Raw genomic sequence first — 24,090 nt, forward strand, 5'->3', positions numbered from 1 at the left:
ACTGTGAAGGACGTTTTATAAGTGCGTCGTAATGTTTTACTTCACCCTATACCGTACCAACTCAGTGAGGTTGAAGTGACAGTGGTACGGCGGCAACCTAATAACCTCGTGCCCTTGTTCCTTCGCTACCTCGTCGACTATTTTTTTTTTTTTTTTTTTTTTTTTTTTTTTGCTATTTGCTTTACATCGCACCGACACAGATAGGTTTTATAGCGACGATGGGACAGGAAAGGCCTAGGAATGGGAAGGAAGTGACCGTTGTCTTAATTAAGGTACACCCCCAGCATTTGGCTGGAGTGAAAATGGGAAACCACGGAAAACCATCTTCAGGACTGCCGGCAGTGGAATTCGAACCCTCTATCTCCCGGATGCGAGCTCACAGCTGCGCGCCCCTAACCGCAGGCCAACTCGCCCGGTGTTGACTAATTTAGTCGTACACATATGCGCTGGGATATTTCTTTACTGCAGCCATTCCACTTACAGTTCTTTACGGGCGCTCGAAGAAGGGGTCTTGTCCATTATTACGGAGTGGTAACGTGCATTGTCCATAACAATGACAGAAGGGACTTTGAGCTGTAAAAATCGTACTCGTGTCTTCGTATTGCATCAGCCTGGAAAGAATTAATTCCTATTACAGGAGATAGCTTAATTCGTTTCTTTCCCGGAGTGCTGTGAAACAAGTCCCTACTATCAGCCCCGTTTTCGCTATTGCTATGTACCCCAATCACATTTTCCTTCTGTTCTTGGAGGCGAACACCTGTTTGAATGACAGTACGCTTTGAAAGCCCTAATGTTTGAGATATGCGATCCACAAAATGATCTACAGGAACGGAGAGACGGCTATACAAGCGTACGAATTTCGTCTCCCTCTCGTAAAACTCACGAGTTCTCCGCACTAATTCTAATGCCTGACTATTAAGGGACACTCCGCGGCTCAAAGGATTATCACTTCGCGCTTCATGACTATGTTGTCATTTCCGAGACATCGCACTGCATTCGTTAAAATAAAATTTCACAATTATCTCAAAATGAAAACAAAACTTTCATAAACGTGCGAATCACACCTGACCACGTGCTAGCGGCGACAGACAAAACGGCAACACTTCAATACAGTAGTCAAGCTACTTATAGATGGCACCACTATACTACCTATATTGCCAACAACAATCAACTGAAAATAGTTCGTATTTATTTTGTAGCTCGCTTAAACCTTATAATATATTTTAAATGCTCATATTTGTGTAGGCAAATAAAAGATTATTAACACTATACGGAATTAAATACGAATTAACATGAATAAAATGCGTAACTGTATCTGACATAAAAAGTAGTGGATTGGTGATTCTGACTGACGGGTGACGTTCTTCATTTCATTTTTGTAGTGGTGCCAACATGACTTACAACTGTCAAGTGCAACCTTGTGCCGGCCCACCTATACGCATCTTCCAGTGGGCTCACATTTCAGCGGCTCCCAAGCGTTTCATTGATATGCTGAGGGCCCACGTTTCCACATCATATAGCAAGATCATCATCATTTATCATCATTTACCTAAGGAAAGATTTCATTTTTGTAGTTTTCTTTTGTGTGTGTGTACTATTACTATCCTCCGTTTCACTTGTTTTTAGAACCGAGTTGCTCAGTGACAATGGAACCCAGATATTTTAATTGCATTTAATACACGATTTAGCCTAATTGTTGTACACTAGTGAGTTTCATGCACAATAAGCGTATCCTCGTTTGGAGTGTCCAATCAAGTGGGGTTGCATGAAGCAGCGCAGATAAGGGCTCTTGTTTTCCTCAATAGCCGAAATTATTCCTTTCACCAACTAGACTGTTTGCACACAGTTAGCTCTTCCGAAATCTTGGGAATATCTATACGCTGCCTAAACATATGGCACACACTTTGTTGTAACCACAAAGACGCACATACGGGATGCTGTCAATTGTGTACACTATTGTATTTACAAATTATATACACACACATTAATAAACCGCCATCTTGACAAACATCTGACTGCTACAGTAGCATGTCAACCGATTACCAACACAACAGAATCACAACATGAATCCAACACTTGACCAACGACTTTCACTAGCAAGTCTCGCTAACAACTCTACTCCAGCTCCCAAGATTGCCTCTTTATATACATTGCCTGGCCAGGTTTCTAGAAGAACATGACAACACGTTTTCTCGTAATTTCTAGAGCCTCCAATAGCCTATTTACAATGAATGGAATTTTATATACAATTCTAAAGAAAAGCTGCGTTGTTCTGGACTATTACCGTGTGTTGTACAACAATACACTGGATTTATACATCATATTTATAAGTAATAATAAATTATATAATATTAATTACGTGTTCTTACATTACAAAACTCTTATTAATATACGTACAACAGACGTTTCGTGACATAACCTCACATGTTATGTTACGACCACGATTTATACCAAATAAAGTCCGTACATAAGTAAATAATAATAATAATAATAATAATAATAATAATAATAATAATAATAATAATAATAATAATAATGATACCTAATCGAGCTCGATATTTCTATTATTTACCCATAGGTTAGAGAATTGTTTCCAAGTTATACTAGTCCATTACACTTGCATCAACTTTATCTTTCGTCTTTTCAAAAATATCGACGCGACACACTCCCCATCTGAATCCTCGTGCGAATCACTTTCATCCTCTGCACACTAGGCGGCGTTTCTTGTACTAACTTTCACTGAAACATAATTATGAAGGCAATTCACTTAGAGATATTAGGAGGTTGTACCCTACTTTAGCGCGGTAATAGCGTATGACAGTTTCCACCACACAGTTCACATATGCAGATCTTATCCGGGTTATGGAAACATTTTCTGGCGCAACGTTTGTGGTGAAAGCCGTTCACTCCAAACCGTGTCACGGCGTATCTTAGTTCACATCCTGAGTCCTTCCTTTCCACCGTAGTAATTTATTTAGTGCCAGGGGTCCGAGGGCATGTTCTGCTCGCCTAGTGCAGGTCCTTCTACTTTTCCATGGGCGACTTACGCGTCTGGATGTGAGATAATGATGATGATATAGGGAAAGGGTGATCCAGGTGTTGGCACATCGCTTACTCCTGTCGAATAACACCAAGGGGCTGCTCAGGGCTTAACATCCTCAACGGACGGACGATCACCATTAATAACGTGCTTTCGGCCGTTTGCATTCTACTTTTGTCAAAAGAATGCTATTTATTAACCATTATTCTGTACTGAATTTCTCACTAGTGGTTTTCTCTGTACCTCCAAATCTCCCGGACCCAAAACGAAACACGCGGAAGTCTTCGATATCGAGAGAAAAATGGAAGAGTGCTGCCTTACCCTACGGTGATCCAACTGAAATAGGAAAATGGATTCTTGCTTGCAATCATGGTAGATATATTTCGTGCGTGTTTATTATCATAACACGGAACCTACCCAGCAAAATTAAAATCCGCCCCACAAAAAAAAACCACAAGTAGGAATTAGGATAGTGACCAACTGTTATAGTGAGTGACATATGGGCTTCAGTACCCTTCATCTTCTAGACCAGGTTTCATCTCTGTTACTGGATTCAATTTCCTCTTCAATGGTCTAACGTCCTTTCACAATCTTCTTCTTCCACTGAATGTCCGATAGTTCAAAATTGGAAATATGACAGTGTAGAATAAACAATACAGAATATTTAGAGAGGGCGTGATAGCTTACTGCGTGGTTTACGGGTAGCGAGCCTGCCTCTCATCCGGCCAGGCCAGGGATTTTTACTTGGATCTGAGGGCTGGTTTAAGGTCCACTCAGCCAACGTGAGAACGACTGACGGTGAGATAGCAGTCCCGGTCGAGAAAGCCGAGAATAACGGCCGAGAGTTTTCTTCGCGCTGACCACGCGCCACCTCGTAACCTGTAGGCCTTCAAGCTGAACAGCGGTCACTTAGGGATTCTACAGCAAAGGGTTGGTTTGTTGTGTTTGTGATAACTTACCAAAGCAGTCGCTGATAGAAATCGGGCCATTTCAAGTAACATTTTGTGAAATGGAAAGTCCTGCCCCGTGGATTGGATTCCATTTAAAACTGTAAGTCTCCTGACTTTTGACCACAAAATTAACAACCTTGCACGGTAATACTTTTTGTAGAACATATTAATTCACGTAATTGAGAGTCTACCTATTATAACAAGAAAATAGTAGGCCTATAGTTTTTTCCTCACTGAGGTCTTTTTAATAAATGGAGCAAAACAGCGCTATACAGAAAATATATATAGGTACATGTAAGTTGAAATGACAGATCTGACAAAAGATAACATCGGTATTGTGTTTCCTGTCAATCACCCTGTTGAGGTTCGTTTTGGGAATTGAAATAGCTCGAATGAATTCCGATAGGCATCTGATCAAACATCGGATCTCTGTGCGTGACATTACACAGTTTGCCTAGCGGTAATAATTGTAGCAATCAGAGAGGGAGAAAAAAGAAAGTTTGAATGCGGACTGCTCCATGTTTAAATGGACAAGCCTTACGATAGCAATACCGTTGTGATAGCCAGGTTTCCCCAGGCTAGATGTACAGTACTTCAGAAATCATAGAGGACTGTTCACTGCTGTTCAATTCGATACAGGTTTTTGTTAACGTGGATCAGCAACGAGTAAACAGGAACAAATATAGACATTTTTCATTTCGGTAGTGTTGGCAGTCTCATAAAGATGTTTCTGTCGTTGTTTTTTTTTTTCGTGTGGCTATTTCTAGCCGAGTGCAGCCCTTGTAAGGCAGACCCTCCGATGAGGGTGGACGGCATCTGCCATGTGGGTAACTGAGTGTTATTGCGGTGGAGGGTAGTGTTATGTGTGGTATGTGAGTTGCAGGGATGTTGGGGACAGCACAAACACCCAGCCCCCGAGCCATTGGAATTAACCAATGAAGGTTAAAATCCCCGTCCCGGCCGGGAATCGAACCCGGGACCCTCTGAACCGAAGGCCAGTACGCTGACCGTTCAGCCAACGAGTCGGACGTCGTTGTTGGTGTTGTAAGGAAACGTTTAACGAATTTTATGTCTTCGATGGCTATACGATTATTTTTGTTTCCATTCTCTTCCAAGCGGATAAGTCCAGATCCAATCTGATGAGACAGTGTTCACAATACACTATGCCATGTGTTAAAGGCTAGAACAAAAGTACTACTTTCATTTAGCTCTCTGTCTCGGTCTAATCCTTTACTCTGTCAATATAAAAGTAACCGAAGTATGAATGTCATCGGCCCTCAGTGGGCTTGGCCAGATGATATATAATAGCACCAACTGGTTCAGACAGAAAAGAAATAGGAAATTGCCCCACTCTTCCACTCTTCGTTTCTCTAGTACGCCTAGTGTATCTACACGATAGTGGAGCTACTGGGGATCCAACTAGCCTTCGGGCTGAAAACTCAACTTATATACAAGATAAGGTAACAAGAGCTCGCACGAAGGAACGTTAGTTATTTTATAGACAAATAGAAGGATACACAGCAGGAAGGCACTGATACCCATTGCTACTGAATATAGCAACTATTATTGCCCAAGCACTTGATCCAACGGTATATCAAGGCATCGATGCCGGCATGGAAGAAATCTGCGTGCTTTCCCTAAAGCCATGTCATGATGGTACGCTGAACGGCCGTATCGTCGCAGAATTGCTTACCACCCAGGTGCTTCTTCAACTGTACGAAGGGATGTAGATCGCTGGGTGCCAGGTCAGGCAAGTATGTAGTATGGTCCAGTACTTCCCACCGGAAGCGCCGTAACAATGCACGCGTGCAATGCACCAATGCCAAACCTGGTATTATATGACATTCACACTGTACCCCTCAACAAGTTGCCGATGAATTTCCACTGACGAGGTGCCCTTCAAACGCAAAAAAAGATCATACTACGCACTTCTACGTTTAACCATGTTTCAGTGCGCACAGCCATCTTTCAACTGATAGTGCGAGGGTCCAACGTCACATATACACCATCTTAACGGCTGCATGATTAAGCTGTTGGCTTCTGTTTCGGCTCTGGTGAGAAATTAGAACACAGGGGCGCTCTTATTACCAGTACCTTATTTTTTAAGCGCCCTTATACTATGTGGACATAATGTTACGGGGTTGCCTAGCCGAGGCGGAAAAGGCGTGCTCCGTTCACCTCTAAGACCATGGTTCGATCGGCCGACAGGGAAAGGCATCTCTGGAAAGGCACATGGACCCGAGGTTCACTCAGCCTGCACTAAAACTGAGTATAGTTGGGGACAAAACATGACGGCCTCGGTTCCTGGAAGTGAGCTGGAAGCCAAAAGTCAATCACACCCTGCACCCTGCTGAGTTAACGAGTTCTAAGTGATCCTTGTTTGGTGTAGAGATGTTGCCAAACCACTTTCTTCCACACTCTCTATAGTATTTACCCTTTATTCGTGTCGAGTACAATGGACGATTTGGCAACTCCGGCTACAGTAGACGTAGTAAATCCTATAAGCCGCTAACAGACACCGGGCTGCCGCTGGAGAGAGTGGTGTGAGGTAAAGTCGTCATGTTTTGTCCCCAAGTATACCAGATTAATTCCTCGGAGAGCGAAGACGGTCGGACATAGAACGGAGTTCACTCAGCCTCGTGAGACTAACTAGGGAGCTGGGTGATGTGAAAGGCAGCGGATCCGGTCATGAAAATCAAGCAATACAGCTGATGACATCGCCACACTGACCATGCGACCTTCAGGTCATATGGCTGGCCAGAAGTCATTTTAGTAGGCAAAAACTGATAATGAGCTGTATATGCCATACGGTACATTGTTTGCGTAATTAATCGCTGTCGCTGACAACAGTAACCAGATACAATACACGTTTGGCTTCCGTTTACATTGGAGAAGATAAGAAAACAATAACTTTCTGACAGAAGTGATGAAAGAGGGAGTCCGGTATGAAACAACGATGAACTCAGTACAGCAAGGCTGCCCTTCATATTGCACAAATAGTACGTTCCTGGTAAGACTATATAGTGCTCTTTACTTGAACTCCGATTGAGTAGTGCACATGCTTGTTGTAATGACACGTTATTCCAGACCTGTCATTAAAATGTATCGTGTATGTACGTATTATTTCATATTATACAGTGTCTATAATAGATGGGAGGATTATGATGTACAGCAGCCTGGTATGTTGCAGACAAGAACAGGAAGTGTAAGTGAGAGAGACCTCTGTTGTTAACAGCTTGTTAGTGGGAGAGAATCGTCTCTTACTATTTCTTAGTGGATGTAGTCTTTTTTTTTGTCTCTCGGTGCAAGCCAGAGCAAAATGTAGCTTCCACCGAAACCCCAGTCTCACTTATGGCTGTACAGTGTTCTCCCTAGGACCTTTCTAAAGGGCGCGCCACCCTGCCATTTGTACTAACATGGCCTAGATATATGCTAGTTACATAATATTAATACGTATTTGAGTAGTTGGATGCTCCAAATTAAAAACGTAAATATTGTCAAACTGTTTATTTAATCATCTTCATTATTGTCAGCAAAACAGCATCAATTACATCAATTTTTAGCTTGACTTCCGCGTAGTGTCGTGCGAAAGCTGTGTATGGATTAGCGTGGAATCGCATACGAGAACTCGATTCCGCATGATATTACAAACCCCTTATGGAACTCCACAAGAATCGAGTGATAATCCCGGAGTTGCACGATTGTGAACGAGCTGCAGAACACTAGAAGTCCAAAACACTCTTATGTCCTGTTTATGATAATAAAACTAAAATAGTTCAATTTTACAGTTAATTTTTACCTGACTGATATTATTGTTAATGCTCCGAAGGGGAAAAACTGAGGTAAGGTAAGGGTGTATTCTGCCCGAAGGCAGGTCCGAACCTCCGCAGAGGTGTGCCTGGGCCGGAGTTTACGTACGGTCGAGTGGCCAGTTCCTTTCCGCTCCTCCATTCCCTTATCTCCCCACCAACAGCGCGTGGCAACCCATCCAAATCTTGACCACACCCAATGTTGCTTAACTTCGGAGATCTCAGAGGATCCAGTGTTTCAACACGGCTCCGGCCGTTGGCGAAAAATTGAGAGTTTACCATATTCATTTTTACGTAGTATTCCCCGCCCGGCTTCTCATTCCTGCCACCCGACTGAGGAGATCACTGGCTGTAACAGCTGCTGAGGTATGGGTGGTGCCGAGTAACGACATTTGAAGCACGTCTAGTGCATCTCGATGTTGTGCTGCAACAGCACTTTCTGACCCAGCGAGGAAAGCAATGACAAACTTCCCTCGTTACGGCGCAGCCATCGGTTTTGGCGGTTTTCCTTAACTGCATTTTGATGATCGAAATGACGAGTGAAAGGTGGTTGGAATGTGCAAATATCCTGTCTTCTCTGAGGAGCTCAATATCACGATGTGGTGGGTTTAAATGTTTGTTTGGAACTTGTGACACGTCTGCTTAAAACAGATGAGACTTGTAGTAGGGGTGATTCATGGTTTATAAAGAGCTGTTGTGACTATTATAAGCCTCAATCCCGGAAATGTAATCACCGCGTGAGAAGCACCACTGACCCTTCTATAAGGTTCTTAAATCACAGATTTATACAGAGTGTAATCGAAAGAAATATTAATTAATTTACTATATCGGAATCAGATGACTGAACATAAGTTCTGGTCTCTTAATTTAAATTTACATCTGGAAAAACCTAGATGACTAGGTCAGTAGATTTTCTGTAACGAGTACAGCCAATTTTGTGTTTATTTGAAGTACGTGTATTGAAGGTCAGGTTTCAGTTTATTGTAACTTCTCGAGGGCTGCTATAAAAGGGCACAATTCGTGTATTTACTAGTTGTCTTCAAGGCAAAAAGTCGACACGTTAAGGAAAAAGAAAGTTACTCTACTGTTCTATTGTAACTCGTATTACCTTCAAAACTTCAGAAGGGAATTTTCTACAGTGTGAACTATCTAAGTTACTTCAATTGACACTCACTTCAATCAGTGTCAATATTTTGTACACATTATCGAGCCACTGGTGTCCTAATGGAATACTTAATTAAATTAATAGTATATGTTATTTGGTGTTATTTTTTATTTATACGAGTAGGCTAGATCTTTTCGTTGTTCTTATTTGATAAGTAGCCAGTTTCCCTTCCTCAGAAGCACTTTCACTGGTGTGCATGAGGTAAGGTCTACCATCGAAATTAGATTCTCGAAACATCGAACAAGACCTTTCATGTACAAACTTCAATTGTGCCAATTTTTAATTACCTACATCTTGATTTTATACTTAACTAGCTCTTACACCCGTCCTTGAGGGGCTAGATTTGTAACTGGTTGTCTGGAGGAGATGAGTGCCAACTAGCATCAGTCAGGTCTGGCCCCGTGATATAGGGGACAACGCGTCTACCTGTTACCCGGCGGCCCCGAGTTCGATTACCGGCCGGGTCAGGGTTTTTTAATTGTAATTATTAATATCCCTGGTCTGCGGATTAGGTGTGTGTGTGACGTCCTTAATCTTCCTTTCCTCACACACAACATTCCACACTACCACCATTACATTTACACGCAGGTTCATACAATATGGTGCCAGTAGGGGCAAAAGATCCATATGGGTCGACGCCCCGAACAAATAGCATTTTTTTTAAATAGAGGTTCTGAAATGCGTGTTTTAAGACGTAAAAGCGTAATTTCCTGGAGAAACATTGGAGTCACAAAGAAAAATATAAATACTTATTTTTTGCAGGAAACTGAATTTCTAGTACACGCGCTGGGCTTTATTTTGTGATCATCTGCACATTATTTTGATTCTTAACCGATAACACATGCGTAACTTCATCAAATACATACTAATGCCATCATTTTGAAAAGACTAAATACTGAAAAATCATAATAGGATTGCATAGTCCTAGCCATACCAAATCTTAACTCAGATTGTCTAGTAGTTTAGGCGTGAGCGAGAGAGATACACTATTAAGCGATTCATCTGAAAATGGTTTCGCAAGTGATACTTTCAAATAAAATATAGTCACGCCACAGTTCCTTGAAGAATGTTTGAGAAAAATATCATGAAATTCCACCAAGCGGTTTAGACGTGGTGTCGCTTCGAAGGACAGACAGACATTTTATTTTTGCATATAGAGATTAGAAATGTATCTTCCTGACACTCATAGTTCACTTTCTTTACGGCCATAATGTGGATGACAACCAGGTAAAGCTACTCCAAACTTCGTGGGAACACAGTTCAGTTTGGCCTCACTTTGATAATCTAGTAGCGTTATAAAAGTATATTAACCATTCCCCTCACTTTACTGTGAGAATACAGACTAGAATTAATTTAAATATTGGATTAAACTCGGTAGGCTGTAAAACACGAAGTACTTTGGAGAGCGCAATTACTGAATTAATTTTAGAGGAGCATCTACGAGAGTCGTCATAAGACCACAGTCGATAACATCTCTTAACGAAATTGCTGCTTTCATTACAGACACTGTAACTACACGAGGTCTAACGTAGCCAGCCAGTATCACCTGTGCGTTCCATACCATCAACAAAGAGAAAATGAAATCTTATCGCTATAATTGCATGCGGCTATTGCTACCCTGCCGGCCCCGTGGTGTAGGGGTAGCGCGCCTGCCTCTTACCCGGAGGCCCCGGGTTCGATTCCCGGCCAAGTCAGGGATTTTTACCTGTACCTGAGGGCTGGTTCGAGGTCCACTCAGCCTACGTGATTAGAATTGAGAAGCTATCTGACGGTGAGATAGCGGCCCCGGTCTAGAAAGCCAAGAATAACGGCCGAAAGGATTCGTCGTGCTGACCACACGACAACTCGCAATCTGCAGGCCTTCGGGCTGAGCAGTGGTCGCTTGGTAGGCCAAGGCCCATCAAGGGCTGTAGTGCCATGGTTTTTTTTTATTGCTACCCTGGTACAGCACTTGTAAGACAGACATTACAAGGAGGGTGGGCAGCGTCTTCCGTGTTAGGAAACTGCGTGTTAGTATGGTGGATGACAGTGTTGTCTATGTACGAGTAGCAGGAATACCAGGGACAGCACAAACAATAGTCCCCGAGCCAAGGGAATTAATCGCTTAAGATTAAAATCCCACGACCCTGGCGAGAATCGAACGCAGGGCCCCGAACACCAAACCCCAAGACGCTGACTACTCATCCACAGAGCCGGATGACTTAGTACTAATGAGAAGCGAAGTCCACCTTTATTAATTCAATGCAGAACGTCTGATTTGAAATTTCATGAAGATATTAGATTTCATTACAGTCTATAACTTAAGTGGACAGATATTCTCAAATTTTCCATCATTTCAGAACATAGAATTAGATAAACCATAATAAAACAATAACATTTTCTAAAAAGCGAAATGGAAAAGAGATAGTACTGATATGATTGAGTGTATTTTTTCTATGTAACACGCATAATACGATACTTGTCCCACTCGTTGAAAACTGTCAAAAGTTTGCTGTGAAATGGAGTTCCTTAATGTGCTAGTAAAATCTAGTGATCTGTCTATCATTTTAATATTCACAAATGAAAAATTACTGTAATGGGCTTCGAATCCGTTACCCTGAATACGGGGGACCAGCACAGGCTAGGCAGCTGACTAAACACGTAACGCAGTAAGAGATTTTTAAGTTAGACCAGCCCAAATGCCATTTTAAGATACGGTTTGGATCTAAGGATATTATTTATTCTAGATTTAAACATTTGTCATATTCCATGGTAACAACGAAATACTCCCCTGGTTGTCATCGTATTAACGAGCTTTTGTATCCACCCAACTGTGTGCTGTGAAAATGAGAAATACGATCGAAAATACTCCAGTATTTGTCGAATTACTGTGGAACGGGAAACACTGAAACGACTACTAATGAAGTTACTCGCCGGACGGCAGTGAACCGGATTTTTCCTGCAAGGCTGTTTTGCACACTTTTAAGACCGGTATGAGATGAAGAATCGTTAGATATAAAGCCTTAATCAATGAAGCAATATTGACTCTACTTATAAGATATCGTCGTATTTACTAGATCAGAAGTCTGAAGTCAGTGAAAGAACTCAAGTAATTTAATTACTAGCTAGATATGATAAAACCTGCGTCGTTTCCAAGGTGCTCCTCCGATTCAGGACGGTAAGAGAGAAGTGTGTTAGCACATGCCTGCCTAATTTTACAGACAACCGTCGCCCTAGTATTAGAACTATGAATTAAAAGGGTGATAGAAAAAATTAGAGGTGGATGAAACAGAGAGATTTTCTTTTTTTTTGCAAGTTGTTTTACGTCGCACTGACACAGATAGGTCTTATGGCGACGACGGGATAGGAATGGCCTAGGAGTTGGAAGGAAGCGGCCGTGGCCTTAATTAAGGTACAGCCCCAGCATTTGGCTGGTGTAAAAATGATAAACCACATAAGACCATCTTCAGGGCTTCCGACAGTGGGATTTGAACCCACTATCTCCCGGATACAAGCTCATAGCCGCGTGCCCCTGACCGCACGGCCAACTCGCCGGCTAGATTTGGATTTGAATCCTAAAGTACTCCAACCACTCACAGTGGCCGCGGTGGATCGTGCCTAGTTACTTTTGTCTCTGTGGGTAAATTAAACAACTACATTCATAGATTACCACTATAACACTAACCATTTCAACCCTATGACTCCACATGGTATGAAGTTTTATTAGTAGCCCCTGCGAGCATTTATGTAGTCTAGGCCATTCCTAGTGGGTAGCCCAAAGCTTTTGCATGCAAAAAGTAACGATTACAAGTAAATATTAATAAACAGGTATTCGCTACATGTAATTAGATTACTTTTACTGAAATACGTACCAACTCTGTCTGTTTCCGAGTCCTCGCCAGTCACTAAAATGAGCTCAAATCGGCTCAACATCTCCCTAATCGGATAGAAGACTCTTTCCGAGCGGACAGCCCAACTAAAGAATCCTGTCTCGAAGATTACTGCACTAAGATCTTCTTACTCTAAGTAGTACACGAAAAACAGATTTCCCATTCTCTGTAAATTTTGTTGATATCGCTTGTTTTTAAGGGCAAGGGACACGGGAAAGTTCAGATCTGTCTACTTGTGTATATTTGTGCGCAGATATAACTGAAGTTACTGAGGTATCGGTAACAACTGGCATATTTTTATATTTTATTTTTATAAATTAACATTCGAAAAATTAAAATAGAGTTTCCCAACATTTTAGCCGAGTCTCGGGATCTAAAGTGCTACAGTGCCCCAGCATTTTCCCAGAGACCCGGAACGTAAAGCGCTATAGTATTCCAACATTTTTCCAGACTCACGGGATGTAACGTGATAAAATATCCCAGCACTGTCGTGGAGTCTGGGAACAGATTGTTATAGGATCCAGCTAGTGAGTTGGCCGTGCGGTTAGGGGTGCGAAGCTGTGAGCTTGCATTTGGGAGATAGTGGGTTCGAACCCCACTGTCGGTAGCCCTGAAGATGGTTTTTCGTGGTTTCCCCATTTTCACACCAGGCAAATACTAGGGTTGTGCCATAATTAAGGCCACGGCCGCACAGTGCACCGACCAATGGTCAAAAATAAAAAGAATAACGATTGTATCTAAAGCACGCAATGAATTACAATTCATTGTTATAATAGAAAACCCACGTCGCAATCAGATGAAACTCCCACAGTCAACAGAATGAGCGTTCCAAACGGCACTATTCGACCAACCCGAGTCGTTACCTCCCTACTTGCCAGTCAACTCGGTCAGCGCGTGCATCGCTGTTCGAGACCACAGTGAAGGCTGAGGCGGACAGCTTCTGTACAGGTAGATGTTTACCTTTACGGCGAACGTTGGAAAACAGGTTTTCTCTGGTATATCAGGGATATCTGCAGTAATATATTTCTCTAACATTTCTCTTTAGGTTTAGCAATACTGTGTGTGCAATTGTCCGCAAGTTTGACTTTTATGACGTATTTTTCAGGAGAATGCACCATAAGACATCAATACATTTTTGAAAGGTGGATGTCAACCACCGATGCTAGTCGAAAGAAGGCGGAAATTCTGAAGACTATTTGTAGTGTTTATAAACTTGAAAACTGCACAGAAGATGTGTACAGCAGTTTACGTAAATTTAGTGAATTACTGCAAGTGACTTCGAGAAAAAGTAGCGGATGTGTGGCAGGGTTTCAGTCGATGTTTCTAACTAAACATGCACAGTGGCTCGATCGTCCGTGTACGCTCCCGGACAATGTAACAACATTGATAACCAAACTCCGGTCATTTAGGCACTGATAGATTAGAATCTACATTTACTTAAGCGAGTAACACGTATATACTACACTGTACAACGGTTATGCTAAGAGATATGCATAGGTATTAGGCGTAGGGCCCTAGACTATATGGATCTTGCTGCATTATGGGAGAACGGGTTGCAGGACACTTCCTATAGACCAAATTAGTTTACATTCTAACCTTCATTGCCTACAAATCCGATATCTAGTGATAACTGCTCATTGCCAGAATAAAGTGAAGACCGATGCTCGTGGTAGGCCTTGTACACGGTTCCAGGACTGTTTGCTAAAAACGAAGAAAAGGAGTGTAGAACCTACCTCAAAAGTATATTATTTTTCAGAAAGATCGAGATCTACAAATAAGGAGCAAAGGAAACCTCCTCTGCAGAGTTAGTCGTTAAAAGACGTTCTGCAGGACTGTTTTCGGCAGTGCCTTTAGAAGCCCTTCACGAAGTCTTCCGGCACACTACGTTAAAGCATACACGGAAAACTTATCGTAGACTGTAATGGTGTGATGACTGATAAGAGGAAAATCCAGACATGTTGAAGTCATATAATTAATTCATTTTCACTATATTTTCAGTGTTATTGCTTATGTTTACAAGTGATTTCCAAAGTTTGATACGGACGAGATAGTATTTCCTATATATTTGAAGTTGTAAATTTCAACGACGGCAGACATGTTTATTTAGGTCTAATTGGCCAGTGAAAGCCTTCACAGACAAAAAACACGAGAAGAAAACTTAATTTTTATTTTTGTCTACTACTCCCATATGATGGCCGCACTGCGGGCCGCTTCCATTCCATTCCTAACCCTTTTCTATCCCGTTGTCGCCGTAAGAGCTATCTGTGTCGGTGCGACGTAAAGCAAATTGTAAAAATAAAAATAATAAAAAAGATATAGGATCTTATAACTTTTCCAGAGCCGCCGGGCGTGAAGTGACATAGTATCCTAGCATTTTTCCAGAGTCCCGGGATATAAAGTGGTACAGTATTCAAGTACTGTATTTTCCGAAGTTCCAGGACAAATAGTCATATAGTATCCTAGCATTTCCACAGAGTCTCGGGATAAAACGTGATGTAGTGTCCCAGCATTTTTCCAGAGCTCCGGGGCAAGTGATATAGTATCCAAGCATTTTCACACAGTTCCGGAACGTTGAGTGATATAGTGTTCCAGCATTTTCGTGCGTAATGCGCAATGATATGAGTGCTCAAAAACGTTTTGCATATTCTGGCTTAGAGCACTTTTTATTTTGGTAAGTGTGTGTACGAACATTATGCATTACGAACAATAAATGCAAAGAAAAACAGTATGTAAAAGAAACAGATACGCAGCAATAGCACAGAGTTGGTAAGGTGAGATTTTGAGCACAATGTTATCGTTCATTGTGTGGCAAACAATAATATCATGTATAGCCATCTCGGGCCCTGAGACATGCTTGGACATGACGAAGCATACTCACCACCAAATAATTCAACTTTCTTCGGCTCAGATTACCTCATTCATGGATATCAGCTTCAGTCAGTTGCAGAGGAGAATTATTATTGTTGTTGGAATTTGGTTTGCGTCGCACCGACACAGAAAAGCCTAGGAGTGGAAAGGAAGCGGACGTGGCCTTAATTAAGGTACAGCCTGGTGTGGAAATGGGAAACCACGGACAACCATCTTCTGGGCTGTCGACAGTGGGGTTCCAACCCACTATCCCCTGGATGCAAGCTCACAGCTGCCCGCCCCTAACCTCACGGCCAACTCCCCCGGTCAGAGGAGGATTAAGACTGTGGCAATTGCTCTCTTGAGTTCACACCATGTATGCCCAACACAGCCCATATCCGCAGAATATGCCTGTCTATGGCTCATGTCTCAAGGAACTGACCGCTCTGACTTGATGGGCACGAGCATTATAATCCATTAGTGTAAAGCCCTCGTCCAGAATGTTAGCCAATCCTGTAATTACAGATTGGAAGATCTTCTCTCTGTATACTAGACCAGTGACGTTAGAGGCGTACATCGACCGAACATGATGGGACGAAACCCTCTTGCTGCTGATGGCGCTACAGGACTCGTTCCATTTCTCAATGGATCGTCTACAAACTCTTAATACTCCTATTGTATGGGTGCAAGCTTACGGTGGTCTCATCAGAGAAGAACGTACGCTTCCACTATTTCTGATACCGTGAGATATAAGTTGTTGCCCACATCACCCGAGTCGCCCGATGGCGTGGTTTACGAGGAGCATTCGGCATAGGCCTCCTTGATACTGCAGCTGATTTCGCACTCTCTGATCTGACACATTCATTTCTATGGACCTCCGAAGATCCTGGCAGAACAAGGAGGCAGTGGGCGTATGACATGCTGAAACACCGATCCTTCTTGCAAGTTTCTTCGCGTGGGGTATCCCTTGTCTGTTGTCGATCAGCAACTGATTGTGTCTCCCTGAACTTTCTCCTAACTCTTGAGACATCTCTCTGACGCATTCCAACATGAGTGGCGACATCCATTTGTCACCATCCTTCTTGCACAATGTCGATTCGAATGCGGTCAGTCCTGCATGTGCTGACCTTACGAGCGATGCTGTTAAATTGACCGACACAAGTGCCTCCTATCGAACAAATATCGAACGTGATCTGGGTTTCGCGTCACTATGTGTCCAAGAAAAAAGTTGAGTTCTGTAATATCCCAGTGTTTTCCTCGAGTATCAGGAGGTGAAATATGATAAAGATTGAATAACGAAGAATGAGTATATGAATAATCCCTTCACTTGCGAAACTGATCTCTAATTACGTTTCTAAAACATATAAATACATAAGACGTAATATTAGACAATTGCCATCATCCATGCATAAAATGCCTATTTACAGCTCTTCGCGCCATGAAACACTTCACCTTCACCACTCAGAGAGTGCCTACGCCAAGCCCAGGAACAGTCTTCACTGTTATAGGCACAGTCCTTGCGACTAAATAATTCCACAGCTTGGAGATTTACTGGAATGCACATTAAGTCATTCTCTGACCTACCCTTTTTGTACTCGTATTTCATAGGTTATTTTTTTTCCTGTTCATTCATTATTCATATATAAATGTCTAACTTTACCGTCGAGCAGTTGGGGCGGGACTAGAAAGCTGTACTATTTCAGGTGCAAGGGTCGAATTCTAAGGCTTACGTTTAAAAGGCAACTCCGCACAGGCCATGGACGCTCCGGGAAAAGTAGAAGGCAAAGGCTTCCAGTATTCTTAAACTCTGCACAAAACGAGACAGTGCATTTATCTTTATGCCAGGCTACCATTACCCTAGAAAGTGACCTGGTACTCATTTTTGGTTTAGGCTTGGTGAAGTAAGCCTCACTAAGGTTATGTGTAAAACGAATTACTATAGATGTCTCCGGACCATCCTCTATTTCGGGACAACCATACGCATGAAAGTCACAAGAAGTTTTTCGCGATCGATCTATTCGACATTGGCAATTCAGTCCTCTCTCGTAACGTATGTTGGCTCGCTTAACTCTGGAAGAATGTTTCAGTGCATATCTCAGGCATAATAAATAAACTACTTCTCAATGCAACGAACACTTACAAGCAGGGCTAAGAATTATTTGTAAATATGAATTTGTGTTTAATTGTTCGCTTACTAAATTTTATATTGTGAATTTTGATGTTTTTAATGATTCACAACAATTCACTCTCAAAATGTATGCAATATTTTTGGTTGTACTAAATATTTATAAACATTAACTTGATTATGTTTATATTTCAGTCTTCTTCTTTCTCTGCCGCTTTTCCCACACCTGTGGGTCGCGGGTGCGAACATATGGATTTGGCCCTGTTTTACGGCCGGATACCCTTACTGACGCCAACTCTATATGGAGGGATGTAATCATTATTGCGTATTTCTGTGGTGGTTGGTAGTGTAGTGTGTTGTCTGAATATGAGGAGAAAAGTATTGGGACGAACACAAACACCCAGTCCCCGGGCCAGAAGAATTAAAGGCGATTAAAATCCCCGACCCAGCCGGAAATCGAACCCTGGACCCTCTGAACCGACGGCCTCAACGCTGACTATTCTATGTTTATATTTGAGTATTAAAATAAATATCTTCCCATTTTGTATGAGGTTTTCACCCAGCAATTATTATTACTTAAACTAGTATCCAACGTTTTAAATCTCGGCAAACTCCGATACATTAATTTTAGGCTGGAAGGCTTTGTTCCTTTCTTTGTTTCTAACCGCGATTACTCGCCTTAAATCGATACATTGTCACCCACTTCTTAGCGAACAGGAAATTATTAGAGAAGAATTAACGGGCGGGTTGCTTTGCAAATGGTGCAAAAGAAATACCCGGAACTTTGCGGCCGTGGGAGAGACACATTCCGTTCTGTTATTGATTGCGATTACACGCCTTAAAACTAGTCGGTCTGACACCTACTGCTTTATACACAGAAGAATTAAGATGCGCGTAAGAGCGCCAACCATTATGAACGTCACATTACTTTAAACTTCTTCACAAGTACTTCTATTATTTGAGAGTGAAATTATTATTATTATTATTTTTTTTTTTGCTAGTTGCTTTACGTCGCACCGACACAGATAGGTCTTACGGCGACGATGGGACAGGAAGGGGCTAGGAGTGGGAAGGAAGCGGCCGTGGCCTTAATTAAGGTACAGCCCCAGCATTTGCCTGGTGTGAAAATGGGAAACCACGGAAAACCATTTTCAGGGCTGCCGACAGTGGGGTTCGAACCTACTATATCCCGAATACTGGATACTGGCCGCACTTAAGCGACTGCAGCTATCGAGCTCGGTAGTGAAATTATCACTGTAATATCCTTTTGGATCCTTGTTTAGAATTTTAGTCCATTACCAAATTCTTATTTAAGAAGTTTATGTAGATATAAAAATTAATGCCCGAAGACTTGGACACGTGTTCATTGCCTGTGATGAAGGGCGGTTTGCGAACTGCACTTATTCTCGCGCATCATCTTTGGTCAAGGAGTTAGTTACGCGCTGCCTCAGAGAGGAGTGGTTAGATCAATCCGTGAGTGTGTTTTATTGTCATGTGTGATGACTGTATGTTGTGTGTTGCATAGTATGTGGTGATGATGATGATGATGATGATGATGATGTAGAGAGAGGATGAAACCCTGCGTCGGTGCATAGCAAGCTCTGTCGTCTGTGGAAGATACCTTTGGAGTCTGTTGGAGAGCGGATATCTTTTCTGGATTTAAACACATAATCCATATCGACAGTTCAAACAACTGCATTCATTGGTTTAATTCATAGATATCCCCCTCTGTCAATTTCTTAAGTATACTATTCATTTTCACTACAAGCTGAATATTAATCAAAGCCAAGATTGATTCCATAATGTATCACACGGTGCTACTTATGTAACAAACATTATGTTATGTATTATATTTGTGACAGGTGGACATGATGCTCATCATCAAGATTTTTCATCAAGGACTCATCTTTTTAAAGTGTTTTTTTCCTCTTTAGATGTGTTGGTTTTCAATGTTTTTAATGTACCAATTTGACTACTGTATATTGACTGAAGATGACCCAAAGGGTTGAAACTAGTACCGTGAAAATAGGGTTTAATGACAATATAACAATTTTATAAAATTTCGTTGTATGTGGCATTAATGTTAATGTATTGAATAGGTGAACCCTATTTTACCTCGTTCCTTGTGGACTTCTTCTGTCGAATACCACCAACGAGTCTGCTGACAGCTTAACCCTGTATGACCCACATTTTTTCTTTAAGAAATACAATTTTGAGGGCCATGGAGCTTCTAGTTGCTATAAGAACCATTAACAAATATGCGTATTTCTTGGAAACCATACTGATACTTCAAAGTTAGAGTGGTCTATAGAGGAATGAACAATTGATAGGGAATCTGCCACCTGAGTGACCGCCCTAAATACAGATCATTGACGATTGATTGAAATTATCAAATACAGTTTAAATTAATAAAATTATAGTATTTTACCTGAAAGTTACAGTGGGTCGTAGAGGGTTAACGTCTCCATCCGACAGACGTATCACCGTCGACAGTGTCAAATAGCCTCTCCCCATATGAGCATTACGGAGAGGTTTAGAATTGAACCCTGGCTCTTTTAGCAATCAGTTTAGTGATTTTGAGTCGTATACCTCCACCTCTCCTACCCTGTCGGCCAACATTCTGACGGTGAAAATGTTTCCTACAACGGGGTTCAAACCGGCTAACCACGGCGTAAAGAACGTTAATACTTAGCGCCTTAATGTTCATAGCCTTCAGGCGGACTACATTTTTTTTTAAATCCTGGCTATTAGAGAACATATAGGCTATATGTATGGGTATTTTGCAATATATAAAATCCTGTCTATCTCCATTTTCACGACGATTTTAAAACCAACCATTATCTCCGGAGAAGAGAGTCGCGGAGTTACACATATCCACACAAAGCACTGTCGAATTTAATAAAACATTTCCTTACGTTACGAACATTTCTCTCAAACACAATATAAATTCCAGCTTTCTAGAAGGCCACGTTAATATTTAATCCAATGAAAATAATTACAAGGGGTTTACAGAACGAGACTCCTTGAGTTAATAGGAGAAATCTCTATGCATAGTACTGCGAAGTTTGTAGTGCTTAATTGAAGTATGTTTTATTCCAGGAAGGTCTCTCCAGTGCGTGTCTACGTCATTATCTAATGTTGGTTTATTCGGACGCAAAAGAAATAGTAACGCATACTTGACTGACCGAGTTTATCTTCCACCTATCACCGGGCAGCAGTGGTTTGAAATGCAAATGCTGAAATATTACCTTTATAACAGCCACTTTCTTGTCAGTCCCAGCCCTCGTTAGTTACAATTTCGTATACCAGAAAATACGACGTTTGTTCACAATATAACCGCACTTTGAAAACAATTTCTTAGAAGTCCTACCTACAGCCTCCGAAGTACTCCCCTCCTCTCTTACGGCAGTGGTCCTGGTAGGCAATTTAGAGGATCACATGCAGTTCTGCCTGAAATTTCAGTTTGAACTCTTCAGTAGACTGAAATCGTCGTCCTTTCAGGATGAATTGCAAGATATCTGTCCGGGCTATGTCAGGTCAGTATGGTGGATGAGAGAGAGCACCGTTATCTCACGAATAAACATTGTTGCTTGAGCTGGCGCGTTGTCAAGGAGGATACTCCAGGAGTTGTTTTTCTACATGTCTTGTCCTGTTCTCCTGACATTTTCTCTCAAATATCTCGATATCAGCGGTTCACCGTTTGACTCTCAGGTAGGAATTCATGTCAGGTCACAACGAATTTCTCCCAAACCATGCAATGTCATCAAACATTTGGTGCATCTCCGTAAAGGTTTTCTTCCGTCTGAAGCAAAATCGAATGGTAATACACTGTTCATAAAATTCGGACGTTTCAACAATCGCAACATTAACGTTAAAGACTCGCTAAATAATAATAATAATAATAATAATAATAATAATAATAATAATAATAATAATAATAATAATAATAATAATAATAATAATAATAATGTTAGGCTGTTTTGGTTCTGGAATGTTGTTCCACAGAAGACCTTTTAGATGCCGGTAAATCTACCGACACGAGGTTGGCATAAGTTACTTGAGCACCTTCAAATGCCACCAGACTAAGCCAAGGATCGAATGCGCCAACTTGTGCTCAGAAGGCCGGCGCTGTTACCGCCCGAGCCACTCAGTCTAGCTTAGGTGATTCAGTGCACCAACGCTCACAGTAAATAAACTAGTCTCGTTACCATAACGCCCTAAAATATCCTGAATGAAAAGTAATCTACATAATACCATAACTCCAACTATTTCTTTCTTTAGGGTACTTGTTTACCCTCCTGCGTTGTTTCTTTTTTTTCCCCTCAGACTCAGAGAGGGATTCCACCTCTACCCTCTCAAGGGCATCGTCCTGGAGCGTGAGAATTTGGGTCGGGGACACACTAGGGACGAGGACCACTACCTCCCCAAGCGGCATCATCAGCTATGTTGATCAGTGATCTTGGAGGGGGATGGGAAGGTTGGAAGGGATAGACAATGAAGAGGTAAGGAAGCGGCCGTGGTCGTAAGTTAGATACCATCCCGGCATTTGTCTGGAGAAGTGGGAAACCACGGAAAACCACTTCGAGGACAGCTGAGGTGGGAATCGAACCCACGTTGATCTCCCGAGGTTCCAGCCCTCGTACAACTTTTTCAAATTTCATGGCAGAGCCGGGAATCCAACCCGGTGGCAGTGAGTCACACTAACCACTACACTACAGAGGCGTACAACTCTAACTATTACTTACTGGTAATTTATTTTCGTTCGACAATTACTTCTTTAACCAAGTAAGTGATGCCAAGTATCCGCAGATTTCTAAAATTTCCCGCCAATATAGTTGGTCGAGATGTTCGCCTTGTATACTCCGGGTTGAAGGTCCAGTCCGTTGGCATTTCAGAGGGTTTGAATAGGACAGACTCGTGTCAGATGGTTTATTGGCACGTTAAACGAACAATAATCACGGCAAAATTCCGGCACTCCAGCGCCTCTTAAAATTCAGAAGACGTTAAACACATACCATTTAATATTATGACATTCAGAGGTAGTCAACTGCTCCTACTACAAAGAAAATCTTAATTTTGGACAACGAACAACATTAATTAATTTCTTACCGCTTAGTTATGCCTTACGAGTAGAACACTCGAGAACTTTAGTATCTCGTGGCCAGAAATATTAAATTCAGGTAAGAAATCAGTACAGCCCTCAGAACCGTCCAGTACCTGCTTGCACATTCTCTTTCACTGGTCACATCCATTAGACATGTATCACATGCACATATCTGAAGAGTGGGGGGAGGTGGAGAGAGTGAAGTACGGGATATCTAGCATGAACGAAACACGCGGAGGGGAAGGTACTTGCTCTCCGTCTGCCCGCACGTCCCCCCTGGCTTGACAGTAGTGAGAGAGGGGAATCAGGGGAATCCTTGAACGCAACAGACGTACTGTGTAGCAATTAAATGGGATAAAATGACGTATAAAAAAGACAGAAACAGTGCTAACATTTAAAAGACACGTAAATAAAGAATATTATTCATAATCCAAAAATAATGGTAGGTAATAATAAAAATAAGACATTCTCATATCATCACAGTCAAATATCTTAAAAGAAACAAAGGAGTGCATTGTGTAAGAAAAATGTAAATAAATAAAATGAACACTTCCTGCACACGAAAATAATTGTATTTGTACAATCTTAAACAGGGCACTAGTTTTCAATAAACATAATAATTTTCCAGTAGTTCAAATTACTGGAGGAAACTAATTAGGGAAAAACGGAAATAATGGTTTTTCATTACTTTGTTAATAGCAAAGGTGTTTGGAAAACCGTTCCTATGGAGTTATTGTCAGCGCTGATCAAACAATTAAATGCCACACGTATTGGGGTGGGATTACATCGTGCACATTTTTTCACAAGTAAATTACAGTTGGTTAATTGTTTTCCTTGATTAGGAGAAGTCAGTATAGCCAGAATATTTAACCATAGAAACATGTTAATCAGTTCCGAGAAAATAGTGTTGGGAATGACCTCTGAGAGCGTAAAGGAACAGGCCACACCTTGCCTTGGTTACTTCTCCTTCATCCTCACGGGTGGCCAAAATCTTCGCCCAAACGTTACCCGTTTCCTTTTTTTTTTTTTTTTTTTTTTTTTTGCTAGGGGCTTTACGTCGCACCGACACAGATAGGTCTTATGGGGACAATGGGATAGGAAAGGCCTAGGAATTGGAAGGAAGCGGCCGTGGCCTTAAGGTACAGCCCCAGCATTTGCCTGGTGTGAAAATGGGAAACCAC

Source organism: Anabrus simplex, chromosome 1 (genome assembly GCF_040414725.1).
Source record: "Anabrus simplex isolate iqAnaSimp1 chromosome 1, ASM4041472v1, whole genome shotgun sequence".
Classification (NCBI taxonomy): Eukaryota; Metazoa; Arthropoda; class Insecta; order Orthoptera; family Tettigoniidae; genus Anabrus; species Anabrus simplex.